A 15890-nucleotide genomic window follows, 5' to 3' on the forward strand; every position below is an offset into this window, starting at 1 on the left:
GGAAGATAAGGAACCTAAATTCAGTCAATCGTATTCAATCACGCAGCATTCTTGCATCACAAAGCGCAATATTTCTGTACATAGCGTGCGAACATTTTCATTGCTTTGATGGAAACTTCATCAACTAGGAACTATGATGGCTTGAAGGAACTTTTAACATTTTGCTGAGCACCACGCGTGCCGCACGGAACAACCTGCCGGGCCGCGGGCCACTGGTTGCACATGTCTGCACAGACAGTCCTTCCTAAACAACGTTGTCAAACGCTATGTGTCTGAATATTTTTATACGCATGACACCAACGTTTTGCGCACTACCCTGAAATTATTGCGTATTGCTTGTAACACGGGACTCTTAAACATAAATAAATAAATAAACACCTATAAAAACGTCTTTCTATTATATGATAGAAGTTTGAAATTGACGTTTTCTATTCTACGGCGGGACGAATGCTAAGACGTATTAACTACGTTGCACAATGTGGGATATTTATATACGTTATTCAAGTTATATGGTGGTATAAATATTGGAGGAAAATGGTCGTTTTAATTTGGATGGCGCGAAGTTAGAAAATATATGGTTGCGTGTTGCGTGAGCGTACAACCGTAGATTATCTGAGTCAATCTGACTTTACTCTGGAGAATGAAACTTAGAAAAAGGTGGAAAGCAAGCTTGGTAAAAGGGAGCACGTATTTTATGTTTAACCTTCGACTGCCTGTTAATGCAACGCATTTTCTAAACGAAAGCAGTAAAACACGCCGTAACATGTTCACGCACAGAATAAATCAAAGATTTTAAAGGGAGTTACATGTTCTGTAGTTTTTGCATGTGGAATACACACGCATTGCAATTCGTACACTATACATGCGACAATATTGCAAAGTATTTACACAGGTTTGCGGTTTTGAACAGATGGTTAGACAAATTACAATTTTTATTGGAATTTACAATTTGTAAAACTCTGAATCATATTTTTTTGTTTGGGGAAACACTGAATGTATCAAACTAAATGTCGACGACGCTGCACAATATCTGACTTTGTGTTGTATTTAAGAGTCGGGGGTAGAATAGAACAAATGATAATGTTACTTGCACTGCCGTGTGCCATGTGTTTTCCTTGATAACTTTTGTGGCAATTATTAAGCGAGTACGAGGTGTAAAACATAACATTCCTGTTATAAAACGACTGTCGTTGCTTCACTCCGAGATGTTAATTAAGTTACATTCGATAATTCTTTTATTCATTCAACTGTATTAGTGGAGAATCACGCTTTTTTACAATAAGACTTTCATGCGCTTCTAATAACGTGGGCGATTGGTATAAGCGGCTGGATTAAAGCGCCAGTAAATATAAAAGTGTAGGGGCTTCATAATTAGTTTGCTGCCAATTTTTGATTACTTCCACAAAAAGATGAAACATGATTTGCTGGTTTCAAGCCTGGTAAGAAATTCGTGATACATGTTACGGCACGTTTTATGGCTTTCGTTTGGGAAGAGCTTTGCACCAACAGGATGTCGGAAGTTATATATAAAATACGTGCTCCGTTTTACCAAGCTTTTTTAACGGTTTTATACAGCTTCTTCATGATGTTTCATAAAAAAGAAGATAAATCTATGATTGTATGAATACGTAGCACACTGCAGACATATTTCGGCAAGTATAAGTTTTGAGATCTCTCATTTTGATTATAGGCGATTCGGATTAAAAAAATATACTTCTTTGTAGAAAGCACTGAAAATGTTTTTTATTCATATGGTGGAAGTCGTGAGTAATTGCTTCCTATAACTCCTCTCTCTTAGGATGGCGTTTCGATAATAAACAGCTGCTTAGCAACCTTTCTCTTTAAACAAAATGTTCAGGAAAGTAAGCACAAGAAAAAGTGCCGAATTTCTTATATAAACCAATGATTTCATTCAAGTAATTATCATTTCTTCGGAAGATACAACGTAAGTGACTTGTATACATACGTGTATTAATGTGTACTAACTGTTGTTGCTACAGATGAACAAGTCACTATTTCTTCTCTTGCTCGTCATCGGACTTCTCGTCCTCACTGAAACAACTGATGCGTGGCGTCGTCGTCGTATCACTCGTCGTCGCCGTCGTTGGGGCTGGAACCAACAAGAAGTTTCAGGTACGCTAATTATTACTGAGCAAATTGATGTTAACGTCGTATAATTATTTGCCAAAGTAAAATAAAATAAGATTACATCGTTCAATGCTTTATACTATGTTTGACCTTAGCAAGTCGTATAAAACAATATTTTTTCATTTTCAACCAGATCTTAAAGAAATGTCAAACCTTGAACAAGAAGACATGAATGAAGAAGACATGAATGAAAACTAATTTCTTGTCGATCTATAACTAAATATAGACCAATGCAATAAAATATTTTAAAAAAACTTTCAATTGTGGTAACAACTGATGCTATAAGCCAGGCATTTGCAACCTTTTTCACTGGAGGGCTAAGTACGAAAGTTTGAATGATAACGCGGGCCAGATGATTTTTTTCAGAAAAAAATTAGTATCATAAAACGACAATTCTATGCAGTTATAACAGTTAAAAATATATTTAATGCACTCTATGACATACTTGTGCGACAGTTTATTGTAAAACTGCGAACAATTATCGATGGAAGATAAGGAACCTAAATTCAGTCAATCGTATTCAATCACGCAGCATTCTTGCATCACAAAGCGCAATATTTCTGTACATAGCGTGCGAACATTTTCATTGCTTTGATGGAAACTTCATCAACTAGTGATGGCTTGAAGGAACTTTTAACATTTTGCTGAGCACCACGCGTGCCGCACGGAACAACCTGCCGGGCCGCGGGCCACTGGTTGCACATGTCTGCACAGACAGTCCTTCCTAAACAACGTTGTCAAACGCTATGTGTCTGAATATTTTTATACGCATGACATCAAAGTTTTGCGCACGACCCTGAAATTATTGCGTATTGCTTGTAACACGGGACTCTTAAACATAAATAAATAAATAAATAAACACCTATAAAAACGTCTTTCTATTATATGATAGAAGTTTGAAATTGACGTTTTCTATTCTACGGCGGGACGAATGCTAAGACGTATTAACTACGTTGCACAATGTGGGATATTTATATACGTTATTCAAGTTATATGGTGGTATAAATATTGGAGGGAAATGGTCGTTTTAATTTGGATGGCGCGAAGTTAGAAAATATATGGTTGCGTGTTGCGTGAGCGTATAACCGTAGATTATCTGAGTCAATCTGACTTTACTCTGGAGAATGAAACTTAGAAAAAGGTGGAAAGCAAGCTTGGTAAAAGGGAGCACGTATTTTATGTTTAACCTTCGACTGCCTGTTAATGCAACGCATTTTCTAAACGAAAGCAATAAAACACGCCATAACATGTTCACGCACAGAATAAATCAAAGATTTTAAAGGGAGTTACATGTTCTGTAGTTTTTGCATGTGGAATACACACGCATTGCAATTCGTACACTATACATGCGACAATATTGCAAAGTATTTACACAGGTTTGCGGTTTTGAACAGATGGTTAGACAAATTACAATTTTTATTGGAATTTACAATTTGTAAAACTCTGAATCATATTTTTTTGTTTGGGGAAACACTGAATGTATCAAACTAAATGTCGACGACGCTGCACAATATCTGACTTTCTGTTGTATTTTAAGAGTCGGGGGTAGAATAGAACAAATGATAATGTTACTTGCACTGCCGTGTGCCATGTGTTTTCCTTGATAACTTTTGTGGCAATTATTAAGCGAGTACGAGGTGCAAAACATAACATTCCTGTTATAAAACGACTGTCGTTGCTTCACTCCGAGATGTTAATTAAGTTACATTCGATAATTCTTTTATTCATTCAACTGTATTAGTGGAGAATCACGCTTTTTTACTATAAGACTTTCATGCGCTTCTAATAACGTGGGCGATTGATATAAGCGGCTGGATAAAAGCGCCAGTAAATATAAAAGTGTAGGGGCTTCATAATCAGTTTGCTGCCAATTTTTGATTACTTCCACAAAAAGATGAAACATGATTTGCTGGTTTCAAGCCTGGTAAGAAATTCGTGATACATGTTACGGCACGTTTTATGGCTTTCGTTTGGGAAGAGCTTTGCACCAACAGGATGTCGGAAGTTATATATAAAATACGTGCTCCGTTTTACCAAGCTTTTTTAACGGTTTTATACAGCTTCTTCATGATGTTTCATAAAAAAGAAGATAAATCTATGATTGTATGAATACGTAGCACACTGCAGACATATTTCGGCAAGTATAAGTTTGAGATCTCTCATTTTAATTATAATCGATTCCGATTAAAAGAATATACTTCTTTGTAGAAAGTACTGAAAGTGTTTTTTATTCATATGGTGGAAGTCGTGAGTAGTTGCTTCCTATAACTCCTCTCTCTTAGGATGGCGTTTCGATAATAAACAGCTGCTTAGCAACCTTTCTCTTTAAACAAAATGTTCAGGAAAGTAAGCACAAGAAAAAGTGCCGAATTTCTTATATAAACCAATGATTTCATTCAAGTAATTATCATTTCTTCGGAAGATACAACGTAAGTGACTTGTATACATACGTGTATTAATGTGTACTAACTGTTGTTGCTACAGATGAACAAGTCACTATTTCTTCTCTTGCTCGTCATCGGACTTCTCGTCCTCACTGAAACAACTGATGCGTGGCGTCGTCGTCGTATCACTCGTCGTCGCCGTCGTTGGGGCTGGAACCAACAAGAAGTTTCAGGTACGCTAATTGTTACTTAGCAAATTGATGTTAACGTCGTATAATTATTTGCCAAAGTAAAATAAAATAAGATTACATCGTTCAATGCTTTATACTATGTTTGACGTAGCAAGTCGTATAAAACAATATTCTTTCATTTTCAACCAGATCTTAAAGAAATGTCAAACCTTGAACAAGAAGACATGAATGAAGAAGACATGAATGAAAACTAATTTCTTGTCGATCTATAACTAAATATAGACCAATGCAATAAAATATTTTAAAAAAACTTTCAATTGTGGTAACAACTGATGCTATAAGCCAGGCATGTGCAACCTTTTTCACTGGAGGGCTAAGTACGAAAGTTTGAATGATAACGCGGGCCAGATGATTTTTTTCAGAAAAAAATTAGTATCATAAAACGACAATTCTATGCAGTTATAACAGTTAAAAATATATTTAATGCACTCTATGACATACTTGTGCGACAGTTTATTGTAAAACTGCGAACAATTATCGATGGAAGATAAGGAACCTAAATTCAGTCAATCGTATTCAATCACGCAGCAATCTTGCATCACAAAGCGCAATATTTCTGTACATAGCGTGCGAACATTTTCATTGCTTTGATGGAAACTGCATCAACTAGTGATGGCTTGAAGGAACTTTTAACATTTTGCTGAGCACCACGCGTGCCGCACGGAACAACCTGCCGGGCCGCGGGCCACTGGTTGCACATGTCTGCACAGACAGTCCTTCCTAAACAACGTTGTCAAACGCTATGTGTCTGAATATTTTTATACGCATGACACCAACGTTTTGCGCACGACCCTGAAATTATTGCGTATTGCTTGTAACACGGGACTCTTAAACATAAATAAATAAATAAACACCTATAAAAACGTCTTTCTATTATATGATAGAAGTTTGAAATTGACGTTTTCTATTCTACGGCGGGACGAATGCTAAGACGTATTAACTACGTTGCACAATGTGGGATATTTATATACGTTATTCAAGTTATATGGTGGTATAAATATTGGAGGAAAATGGTCGTTTTAATTTGGATGGCGCGAAGTTAGAAAATATATGGTTGCGTGTTGCGTGAGCGTACAACCGTAGATTATCTGAGTCAATCTGACTTTACTCTGGAGAATGAAACTTAGAAAAAGGTGGAAAGCAAGCTTGGTAAAAGGGAGCACGTATTTTATGTTTAACCTTCGACTGCCTGTTAATGCAACGCATTTTCTAAACGAAAGCAATAAAACACGCCATAACATGTTCACGCACAGAATAAATCAAAGATTTTAAAGGGAGTTACATGTTCTGTAGTTTTTGCATGTGGAATACAAACGCATTGCAATTCGTACACTATACATGCGACAATATTGCAAAGTATTTACACAGGTTTGCGGTTTTGAACAGATGGTTAGACAAATTACAATTTTTATTGGAATTTACAATTTGTAAAACTCTGAATCATATTTTTTTTTGTTTGGGGAAACACTGAATGTATCAAACTAAATGTCGACGACGCTGCACAATATCTGACTTTGTGTTGTATTTTAAGAGTCGGGGGTAGAATAGAACAAATGATAATGTTACTTGCACTGCCGTGTGCCATGTGTTTTCCTTGATAACTTTTGTGGCAATTATTAAGCGAGTTCGAGGTGTAAAACATAACATTCCTGTTATAAAACGACTGTCGTTGCTTCACTCCGAGATGTTAATTAAGTTACATTCAATAATTCTTTTATTCATTCAACTGTATTAGTGGAGAATCACGCTTTTTTACAATAAGACTTTCATGCGCTTCTAATAACGTGGGCGATTGATATAAGCGGCTGGATTAAAGCGCCAGTAAACATAAAAGTTGGGGCTTCATAATCAGTTTGCTGCCAATTCTTGATTGCTTCCACAAAAAGACGAAACATGATTTGCTGGTTTCAAGCCTAATAAGAAATTCGTGATACATGTTACGGCACGTTTTATGGCTTTCGTTTGGGAAGAGCTTTGCACCAACAGGATGTCGGAAGTTATATATAAAATACGTGCTCCGTTTTACCAAGCTTTTTTAACGGTTTTATACAGCTTCTTCATGATGTTTCATAAAAAAGAAGATAAATCTATGATTGTATGAATACGTAGCACACTGCAGACATATTTCGGCAAGTATAAGTTTGAGATCTCTCATTTTAATTATAATCGATTCCGATTAAAAGAATATACTTCTTTGTAGAAAGTACTGAAAGTGTTTTTTATTCATATGGTGGAAGTCGTGAGTAATTGCTTCCTATAACTCCTCTCTCTTAGGATGGCGTTTCGATAATAAACAGCTGCTTAGCAACCTTTCTCTTTAAACAAAATGTTCAGGAAAGTAAGCACAAGAAAAAGTGCCGAATTTCTTATATAAACCAATGATTTCATTCAAGTAATTATCATTTCTTCGGAAGATATAACGTAAGTGACTTGTATACATACGTGTATTAATGTGTACTAACTGTTGTTGCTACAGATGAACAAGTCACTATTTCTTCTCTTGCTCGTCATCGGACTTCTCGTCCTCACTGAAACAACTGATGCGTGGCGTCGTCGTCGTATCACTCGTCGTCGCCGTCGTTGGGGCTGGAACCAACAAGAAGTTTCAGGTACGCTAATTGTTACTTAGCAAATTGATGTTAACGTCGTATAATTATTTGCCAAAGTAAAATAAAATAAGATTAGATCGTTCAATGCTTTATACTATGTTTGACGTAGCAAGTCGTATAAAACAATATTCTTTCATTTTCAACCAGATCTTAAAGAAATGTCAAACCTTGAACAAGAAGACATGAATGAAGAAGACATGAATGAAAACTAATTTCTTGTCGATCTATAACTAAATATAGACCAATGCAATAAAATATTTTAAAAAAACTTTCAATTGTGGTAATAACTGATGCTATAAGCCAGGCATTTGCAACCTTTTTCACTGGAGGGCTAAGTACGAAAGTTTGAATGATAACGCGGGCCAGATGATTTTTTTCAGAAAAAAATTAGTATCATAAAACGACAATTCTATGCAGTTATAACAGTTAAAAATATATTTAATGCAGTTAAAAATATATTTAATGCACTCTATGACATACTTGTGCGACAGTTTATTGTAAAACTGCGAACAATTATCGATGGAAGATAAGGAACCTAAATTCAGTCAATCGTATTCAATCACGCAGCAATCTTGCATCACAAAGCGCAATGTTTCTGTACATAGCGTGCGAACATTTTCATTGCTTTGATGGAAACTTCATCAACTAGTGATGGCTTGAAGGAACTTTTAACATTTTGCTGAGCAGCACGCGTGCCGCACGGAACAACCTGCCGGGCCGCGGGCCACTGGTTGCACATGTCTGCACATGTCTGCACAGACAGTCCTTCCTAAACAACGTTGTCAAACGCTATGTGTCTGAATATTTTTATACGCATGACACCAAAGTTTTGCGCACGACCCTGAAATTATTGCGTATTGCTTGTAACACGGGACTCTTAAACATAAATAAATAAACACCTATAAAAACGTCTTTCTATTATATGATAGAAGTTTGAAATTGACGTTTTCTATTCTACGGCGGGACGAATGCTAAGACGTATTAAGTACGTTGCACAATGTGGGATATTTATATACGTTATTCAAGTTATATGGTGGTATAAATATTGGAGGAAAATGGTCGTTTTAATTTGGATGGCGCGAAGTTAGAAAATATATGGTTGCGTGTTGCGTGAGCGTACAACCGTCGATTATCTGAGTCAATCTGACTTTACTCTGGAGAATGAAACTTAGAAAAAGGTGGAAAGCAAGCTTGGTAAAAGGGAGCACGTATTTTATGTTTAACCTTCGACTGCCTGTTAATGCAACGCATTTTCTAAACGAAAGCAATAAACCACGCCGTAACATGTTCACGCACAGAATAAATCAAAGATTTTAAAGGGAGTTACATGTTCTGTAGTTTTTGCATGTGGAATACACACGCATTGCAATTCGTACACTATACATGCGACAATATTGCAAAGTATTTACACAGGTTTGCGGTTTTGAACAGATGGTTCGACAAATTACAATTTTTATTGGAATTTACAATTTGTAAAACTCTGAATCATATTTTTTTGTTTGGGGAAACACTGAATGTATCAAACTAAATGTCGACGACGCTGCACAATATCTGACTTTGTGTTGTATTTTAAGAGTCGGGGGTAGAATAGAACAAATGAAAATGTTACTTGCACTGCCGTGTGCCATGTGTTTTCCTTGATAACTTTTGTGGCAATTATTAAGCAAGTACGAGGTGTAAAACATAACATTCCTGTTATAAAACGACTGTCGTTGCTTCACTCCGAGATGTTAATTAAGTTACATTCAATAATTCTTTTTTTCATTCAACTGTATTAGTGGAGAATCACGCTTTTTTACAATAAGACTTTCATGCGCTTCTAATAACGTGGGCGATTGATATAAGCGGCTGGATAAAAGCGCCAGTAAATAGTGTAGGGGCTTCATAATCCGTTTGCTGCCAATTTTTGATTGCTTCCACAAAAAGATGAAACATGATTTGCTGGTTTCAAGCCTAATAAGAAATTCGTGATACATGTTACGGCACGTTTTATGGCTTTCGTTTGGGAAGAGCTTTGCATCAACAGGATGTCGGAAGTTATACATAAAATACGTGCTCCGTTTTACCAAGCTTTTTTAAAGGTTTTATACAGCTTCTTCATGATGTTTCATAAAAAAGAAGATAAATCTATGATTGTACGAATACGTAGCACACTGCAGACATATTTTGGCAAGTATAAGTTTGAGATCTCTCATTTTAATTATAATCGATTCCGATTAAAAGAATATACTTCTTTGTAGAAAGTACTGAAAGTGTTTTTTATTCATATGGTGGAAGTCGTGAGTAATTGCTTCCTATAACTCCTCTCTCTTAGGATGGCGTTTCGATAATAAACAGCTGCTAAGCAACCTTTCTCTTTAAACAAAATGTTTAGAAAAGTAAGCACAAGAAAAAGTGCCGAATTTCTTATATAAACCAATGATTTCATTCAAGTAATTATCATTTCTTCGGAAGATACAACGTAAGTGACTTGTATACATACGTGTATTAATGTGTACTAACTGTTGTTGCTACAGATGAACAAGTCACTATTTCTTCTCTTGCTCGTCATCGGACTTCTCGTCCTCACTGAAACAACTGATGCGTGGCGTCGTCGTCGTATCACTCGTCGTCGCCGTCGTTGGGGCTGGAACCAACAAGAAGTTTCAGGTACGCTAATTGTTACTTAGCAAATTGATGTTAACGTCGTATAATTATTTGCCAAAGTAAAATAAAATAAGATTACATCGTTCAATGCTTTATACTATGTTTGACCTTAGCAAGTCGTATAAAACAATATTTTTTCATTTTCAACCAGATCTTAAAGAAATGTCAAACCTTGAACAAGAAGACATGAATGAAGAAGACATGAATGAAAACTAATTTCTTGTCGATCTATAACTAAATATAGACCAATGCAATAAAATATTTTAAAAAAACTTTCAATTGTGGTAACAACTGATGCTATAAGCCAGGCATTTGCAACCTTTTTCACTGGAGGGCTAAGTACGAAAGTTTGAATGATAACGCGGGCCAGATGATTTTTTTCAGAAAAAAATTAGTGCGGGCCACATGAATTTTTTCAGAAAAAATTAGTATCATAAAACGACAATTCTATGCAGTTATAACAGTTAAAAATATATTTAATGCACTCTATGACATACTTGTGCGACAGTTTATTGTAAAACTGCGAACAATTATCGATGGAAGAAAAGGAACCTAAATTCAGTCAATCGTATTCAATCACGCAGCAATCTTGCATCACAAAGCGCAATATTTCTGTACATAGCGTGCGAACATTTTCATTGCTTTGATGGAAACTTCATCAACTAGGGATGGCTTGAAGGAACTTTTAACATTTTGCTGAGCAGCACGCGTGCCGCACGGAACAACCTGCCGGGTCGCGGGCCACTGGTTGCACATGTCTGCACAGACAGTCCTTCCTAAACAACGTTGTCAAACGCTATGTGTCTGAATATTTTTATACGCATGACACCAAAGTTTTGCGCACGACCCTGAAATTATTGCGTATTGCTTGTAACACGGGACTCTTAAACATAAATAAATAAATAAACACCTATAAAAACGTCTTTCTATTATATGATAGAAGTTTGAAATTGACGTTTTCTATTCTACGGCGGGACGAATGCTAAGACGTATTAACTACGTTGCACAATGTGGGATATTTATATACGTTATTCAAGTTATATGGTGGTATAAATATTGGAGGAAAATGGTCGTTTTAATTTGGATGGCGCGAAGTTAGAAAATATATGGTTGCGTGTTGCGTGAGCGTACAACCGTAGATTATCTGAGTCAATCTGACTTTACTCTGGAGAATGAAACTTAGAAAAAGGTGGAAAGCAAGCTTGGTAAAAGGGAGCACGTATTTTATGTTTACCCTTCGACTGCCTGTTAATGCAACGCATTTTCTAAACGAAAGCAATAAAACACGCCGTAACATGTTCACGCACAGAATAAATCAAAGTTTTTAAAGGGAGTTACATGTTCTGTAGTTTTTGCATGTGGAATACACACGCATTGCAATTCGTACACTATACATGCGACAATATTGCAAAGTATTTACACAGGTTTGCGGTTTTGAACAGATGGTTAGACAAATTACAATTTTTATTGGAATTTACAATTTGCAAAACTCTGAATCATATTTTTTTGTTTGGGGAAACACTGAATGTATCAAACTAAATGTCGACGACGCTGCACAATATCTGACTTTGTGTTGTATTTTAAGAGTCGGGGGTAGAATAGAACAAATGATAATGTTACTTGCACTGCCGTGTGCCATGTGTTTTCCTTGATAACTTTTGTGGCAATTATTAAGCGAGTACGAGGTGTAAAACATAACATTCCTGTTATAAAACGACTGTCGTTGCTTCACTCCGAGATGTTAATTAAGTTACATTCGATAATTCTTTTATTCATTCAACTGTATTAGTGGAGAATCACGCTTTTTTACAATAAGACTTGTATGCACTTTTATGACGTGGGCGATTGATATAAGCGGCTGGATAAAAGCGCCAGTAAATATAAAAGTAGGGGCTTCATAATCCGTTTGCTGCCAATTCTTGATTGCTTCCACAAAAAGATGAAACATGATTTGCTGGTTTCAAGCCTGGTAAGAAATTCGTGATACATGTTACGGCACGTTTTATGGCTTTCGTTTGGGAAGAGCTTTGCATCAACAGGATGTCGGAAGTTATACATAAAATACGTGCTCCGTTTTACCAAGCTTTTTTAACGGTTTTATACAGCTTCTTCATGATGTTTCATAAAAAAGAAGATAAATCTATGATTGTACGAATACGTAGCACACTGCAGACATATTTTGGCAAGTATAAGTTTTGAGATCTCTCATTTTGATTATAGTCGATCCCATTAAAAGAATATACTTCTTTGTAGAAAGTACTGAAAGTGTTTTTTAATCATATGGTGGAAGTCGTGAGTAATTGCTTCCTATAACTCCTCTCTCTTAGGATGGTGTTTCGATAATAAACAGGATGCTGCTTAGCAACCTTTCTCTTTAAACATTTTTTTGAAAAAAGTAAACACAAGAAAAAGTGCAGAAATTTTTATATAAAGCAACGATTGCCTTCAAGAAATTATCATTTCTTCGGAAGATACAGCGTAAGTGACTTGTATACATACGTGTATTAATGTGTACTAACTGTTGTTGCTACAGATGAACAAGTCACTATTTCTTCTCTTGCTCGTCATCGGACTTCTCGTCCTCACTGAAACAACTGATGCGTGGCGTCGTCGTCGTATCACTCGTCGTCGCCGTCGTTGGGGCTGGAACCAACAAGAAGTTTCAGGTACGTAAATTATTACTTAGCAAATTGATGTTAACCTCGTATAATTACTTGCCAAATTAAAATAAGATTAGATCGTCCAATGCTTTATATTATGTTTGACGTAGCAAGTCGTACAAAACAATATTCTTTCATTTTCAACCAGATCTTGAAGAAATGTCAACCACTGAACAAGAAGACATGAATGAAGAAGACAAGAATGAAAACTAATTTCTTGTCGATCTATTACTTAATATAGACCAATACAATAAAATATTGAAAAAAAACTTGCATTTGTGGTAACAAATAATGCTAAAATCTTTAGTAATAGACAGTGGTTCTTTAAACAAAAGAGTCAAACGCTTTACGTGTCTGCTGGATCATTTATATGCATGACTTTACAAGATTTGCGCACGACGTTGAGTAGTGACATATGGAGATCTGACGTCAATTTCTTCACGACGGATCAAGATTCTGACATGAAACAGAAATTATTTTCTAGTGATATTTAATTTCGAGCAAAACTAAGTTATTAGAAAAAATAAAGTAAATGTGATGACTTTTTTTGGAAGAAGCCCCTAAAAAGGATGAGCATTAATAATCTAAACACTTTCATAGTTTGTGGCTGGAGTTGGTAAAAAGCCACTATACGGCACGACAAGCCCCCAGCCAATGGTAGTGGGTTTCTACTCTAGTGAGAAACCCTTGCGGGATGCTACTGTCCACTCAGGTTAAAGAAACCCCCATAGACAAAAATAATACAACGACGCACATAGACAATGTGCACAACAAGTAATACACCAACAAAAAACAAAAACAGTACAACGAGTGCGAAAATATAGTAGTGTGCCAAAACATAGAACAAACACAACAGCTCAATCGTATCAAAAAGGGGACACGGGAAAAATAATTATTAACGCGGATATAATCATTGAAACATCTTCAACGAAAATATGGTTCAAATCCTAAAGGATAATCATCTGTACACCATATTGATTGTCCGACCGCAAGTAGTCGAAGCCAAAAACAATTCCGGTTGTCTCAATTAAAAAGTAAGTCGCCATGTTGGTACCGCAATACTCACGTCGTATCTTCACACAATATAACATTCGGATGTTACGCACCGCATCGATCGTTACAAAACTTCGCCAGGTTGTTACGAATCGCATTGACGGTGATCTAACCCCATAACGTAGCATCACTGGCGGCGACGTCCATGCAACAACCTGATCGGTAGGGTAACTCAATCAAAGCTGACGTAACCGCACCGAACGCAGGGTCAGGACAATGCTCTGACCCACCAGATGGACGCCGTAGCGTAATTGTGACGTGGCCATCGTCCCAATCACGCTACATGACGTTTTAATATAAAGTCAGTCACGTGTTGAAGTTTACGTCACAATACATTTTTATTTCGTCTTTTCGGTCAGAACAGGAAACGGAGTAAAGTTAACAAAAGCGAAAAGATAATATAATAATAATAATAATAATAACTTTTATTTGTCTCTTCGATTACAGTAGCGAAGATTTAGAAATGTTTCAAACGAAAAGAGAGGATATAGCGACAAAACAACAGTTGTTAAAACACGCTTACAGTTAAAAACATGTTTACATTTAGTTGGAAGAAAATAAGCGAGGTCGCTACACCTAACGGACAAACAAGCCATTTATTTTAATTAAGTTAAACTTCTAATAGAAACAAAAGTGTGCGTAAAGACACGACCCGTACAATGGGGGGAGTCGGCTTTAAAGAGAATTGACCCAAAGATTGGGCCCTGATGGAAAAACAAAACCCCCCAAAAAAATTCCACCAATAGTTCACAGTGAACAGTTTTAGGGGCACACTTGTAAATTGCAGAAGGAGTGCATTACTGTAATACACAAGAAATTCAATATAAGAATGAACACGAGAAAAAATAAACATGTAGAAAGAAAGATATGTACAAAAGACGCAGCAATGTTAATCAATGACTTATGGGTGAGGTGCTTGGTTGATGAAATGGTATTTGCCTATTTGGTGAAGGTCCATGTAGGTCAAGAGATCCCAGTGTAGGTCAAGTGGATTTTAAGTGGATCTTTAAGTGGATTTTTTAAGTGGATTACTATGACATTTTCGCGCATATTATATTACGTGTTAATATTACTTGAGTATTTGTGTACCAACACAGCGTTTTCACCAAGTGATTAGGGCAATACAGAATCGCTAAAAATTTCGATCTTTGTAGACGAAGTATACAATAGAGTGTTTAACAATAAAATGGGATCCAGCAAGATGTTCGCCATATTTTCATTGCATATATTTTGTGACTTGTCTAAAAATAACTGGCAATATTAGGTCCAGCAGAATAGAGGACTGCAGCGCAGTTACACACATTCAACACTCAACTCATACGTATAAACTTCAAATCTCAAACCGTGTTTCCTTTATCGGCGTCTTCGTCTGCAAAGGGAAGATAGTTACGCTACAGTTATACGATGATTACGTCACAGGCAGACATTGTACACAAGTTTATTCCACATTTAAATTTATTTTATCGTTGGAGAAACAATGATAATATGCAATATCTTTGGCTTTACTTCTGCAACTTTGTTTGATGACTTTTCTGCAAAAATATAATTGTTAATCATCGGTTCATATATTATTACGTCATAATTACCTTCAGTTTTCCTTAACGCCATTGTCCGCTTGAACCTCTGTGACGTCACATACCATGACCTGCAAATGCTAACTTTTAAATATTTTATTGCTGAAAGCAAAATATTTCTGTGACGGAATAATAAACTTACCAAGCGTCGTTGATTCTAGAAAAGGAGCTTATGTACGTAATAATACCAATTGTGAGTTTTACTTTACCAAATCTTAGATCTTCTTGCTTCGCGCTCAAGGCACAAATATAATTAGAATATATAAGTAATGTGCCCTACAACGGAAAATGCGCATGGGGCCCCATGAAAAAAGCGTCGCGAAATGTAAGCGTACAGCGGTGGTGTGTTGTTCAGCAATGACGTAACGAAGCTAGTACGAAAGCGGCGGAAAGCGAAATTGAAACTAGCGTGTCTGATTGCGACGTAACCCAACGCAACGGTTGCGATCACAGATATTGCGTGTAACGTCGCGAGTGACGTAATAAAGAACCATCGCGATTCCAGAAACAGAATATGATAAGAGTTATTTTAAATATTTATAATAAAGTAATAAACGAAAGGCAC

At 36.3% G+C, this 15890-nt stretch overlaps 6 long non-coding RNA genes across 6 annotated transcripts; 5 read left to right on the top strand and 1 right to left on the bottom strand.

Annotated features, from left to right (window-relative positions):
• Nucleotides 1–1786: 1786 nt before the first annotated feature.
• Nucleotides 1787–2438, top strand: LOC149726305 (uncharacterized). The gene is made up of 3 exons (XR_016386245.1): nt 1787–1945; nt 2001–2133; nt 2282–2438. It is a non-coding gene; the product is annotated as an uncharacterized LOC149726305 (long non-coding RNA).
• A 1998-nt stretch (nt 2439–4436) lies between these two features.
• On the top strand, nt 4437–5069 carry LOC149726306 (uncharacterized). Its single transcript, XR_016386176.1, has 3 exons — nt 4437–4577; nt 4633–4765; nt 4913–5069. It is a non-coding gene; the product is annotated as an uncharacterized LOC149726306 (long non-coding RNA).
• A 2154-nt stretch (nt 5070–7223) lies between these two features.
• On the top strand, nt 7224–7692 carry LOC149726307 (uncharacterized). Its single transcript, XR_016386177.1, has 2 exons — nt 7224–7392; nt 7540–7692. It is a non-coding gene; the product is annotated as an uncharacterized LOC149726307 (long non-coding RNA).
• A 2002-nt stretch (nt 7693–9694) lies between these two features.
• LOC149726308 (uncharacterized) lies at nt 9695–10346 on the top strand. Its single transcript, XR_016386244.1, has 3 exons — nt 9695–9853; nt 9909–10041; nt 10190–10346. It is a non-coding gene; the product is annotated as an uncharacterized LOC149726308 (long non-coding RNA).
• Nucleotides 10347–11989: 1643 nt separating this feature from the next.
• LOC149726309 (uncharacterized) lies at nt 11990–15445 on the bottom strand. Its single transcript, XR_016386246.1, has 5 exons — nt 15338–15445; nt 15258–15283; nt 15095–15120; nt 12538–13154; nt 11990–12004 (listed from the first exon to the last, which is right to left on the bottom strand). It is a non-coding gene; the product is annotated as an uncharacterized LOC149726309 (long non-coding RNA).
• On the top strand, nt 12363–12927 carry LOC149726310 (uncharacterized). The gene is made up of 3 exons (XR_016386243.1): nt 12363–12516; nt 12572–12704; nt 12847–12927. It is a non-coding gene; the product is annotated as an uncharacterized LOC149726310 (long non-coding RNA).
• Nucleotides 15446–15890: the final 445 nt, after the last annotated feature.

This window comes from Ciona robusta, chromosome 12, assembly GCF_009617815.1.
Source record: "Ciona robusta chromosome 12, ASM961781v2".
In the NCBI taxonomy this organism is placed as follows: Eukaryota; Metazoa; Chordata; class Ascidiacea; order Phlebobranchia; family Cionidae; genus Ciona; species Ciona robusta.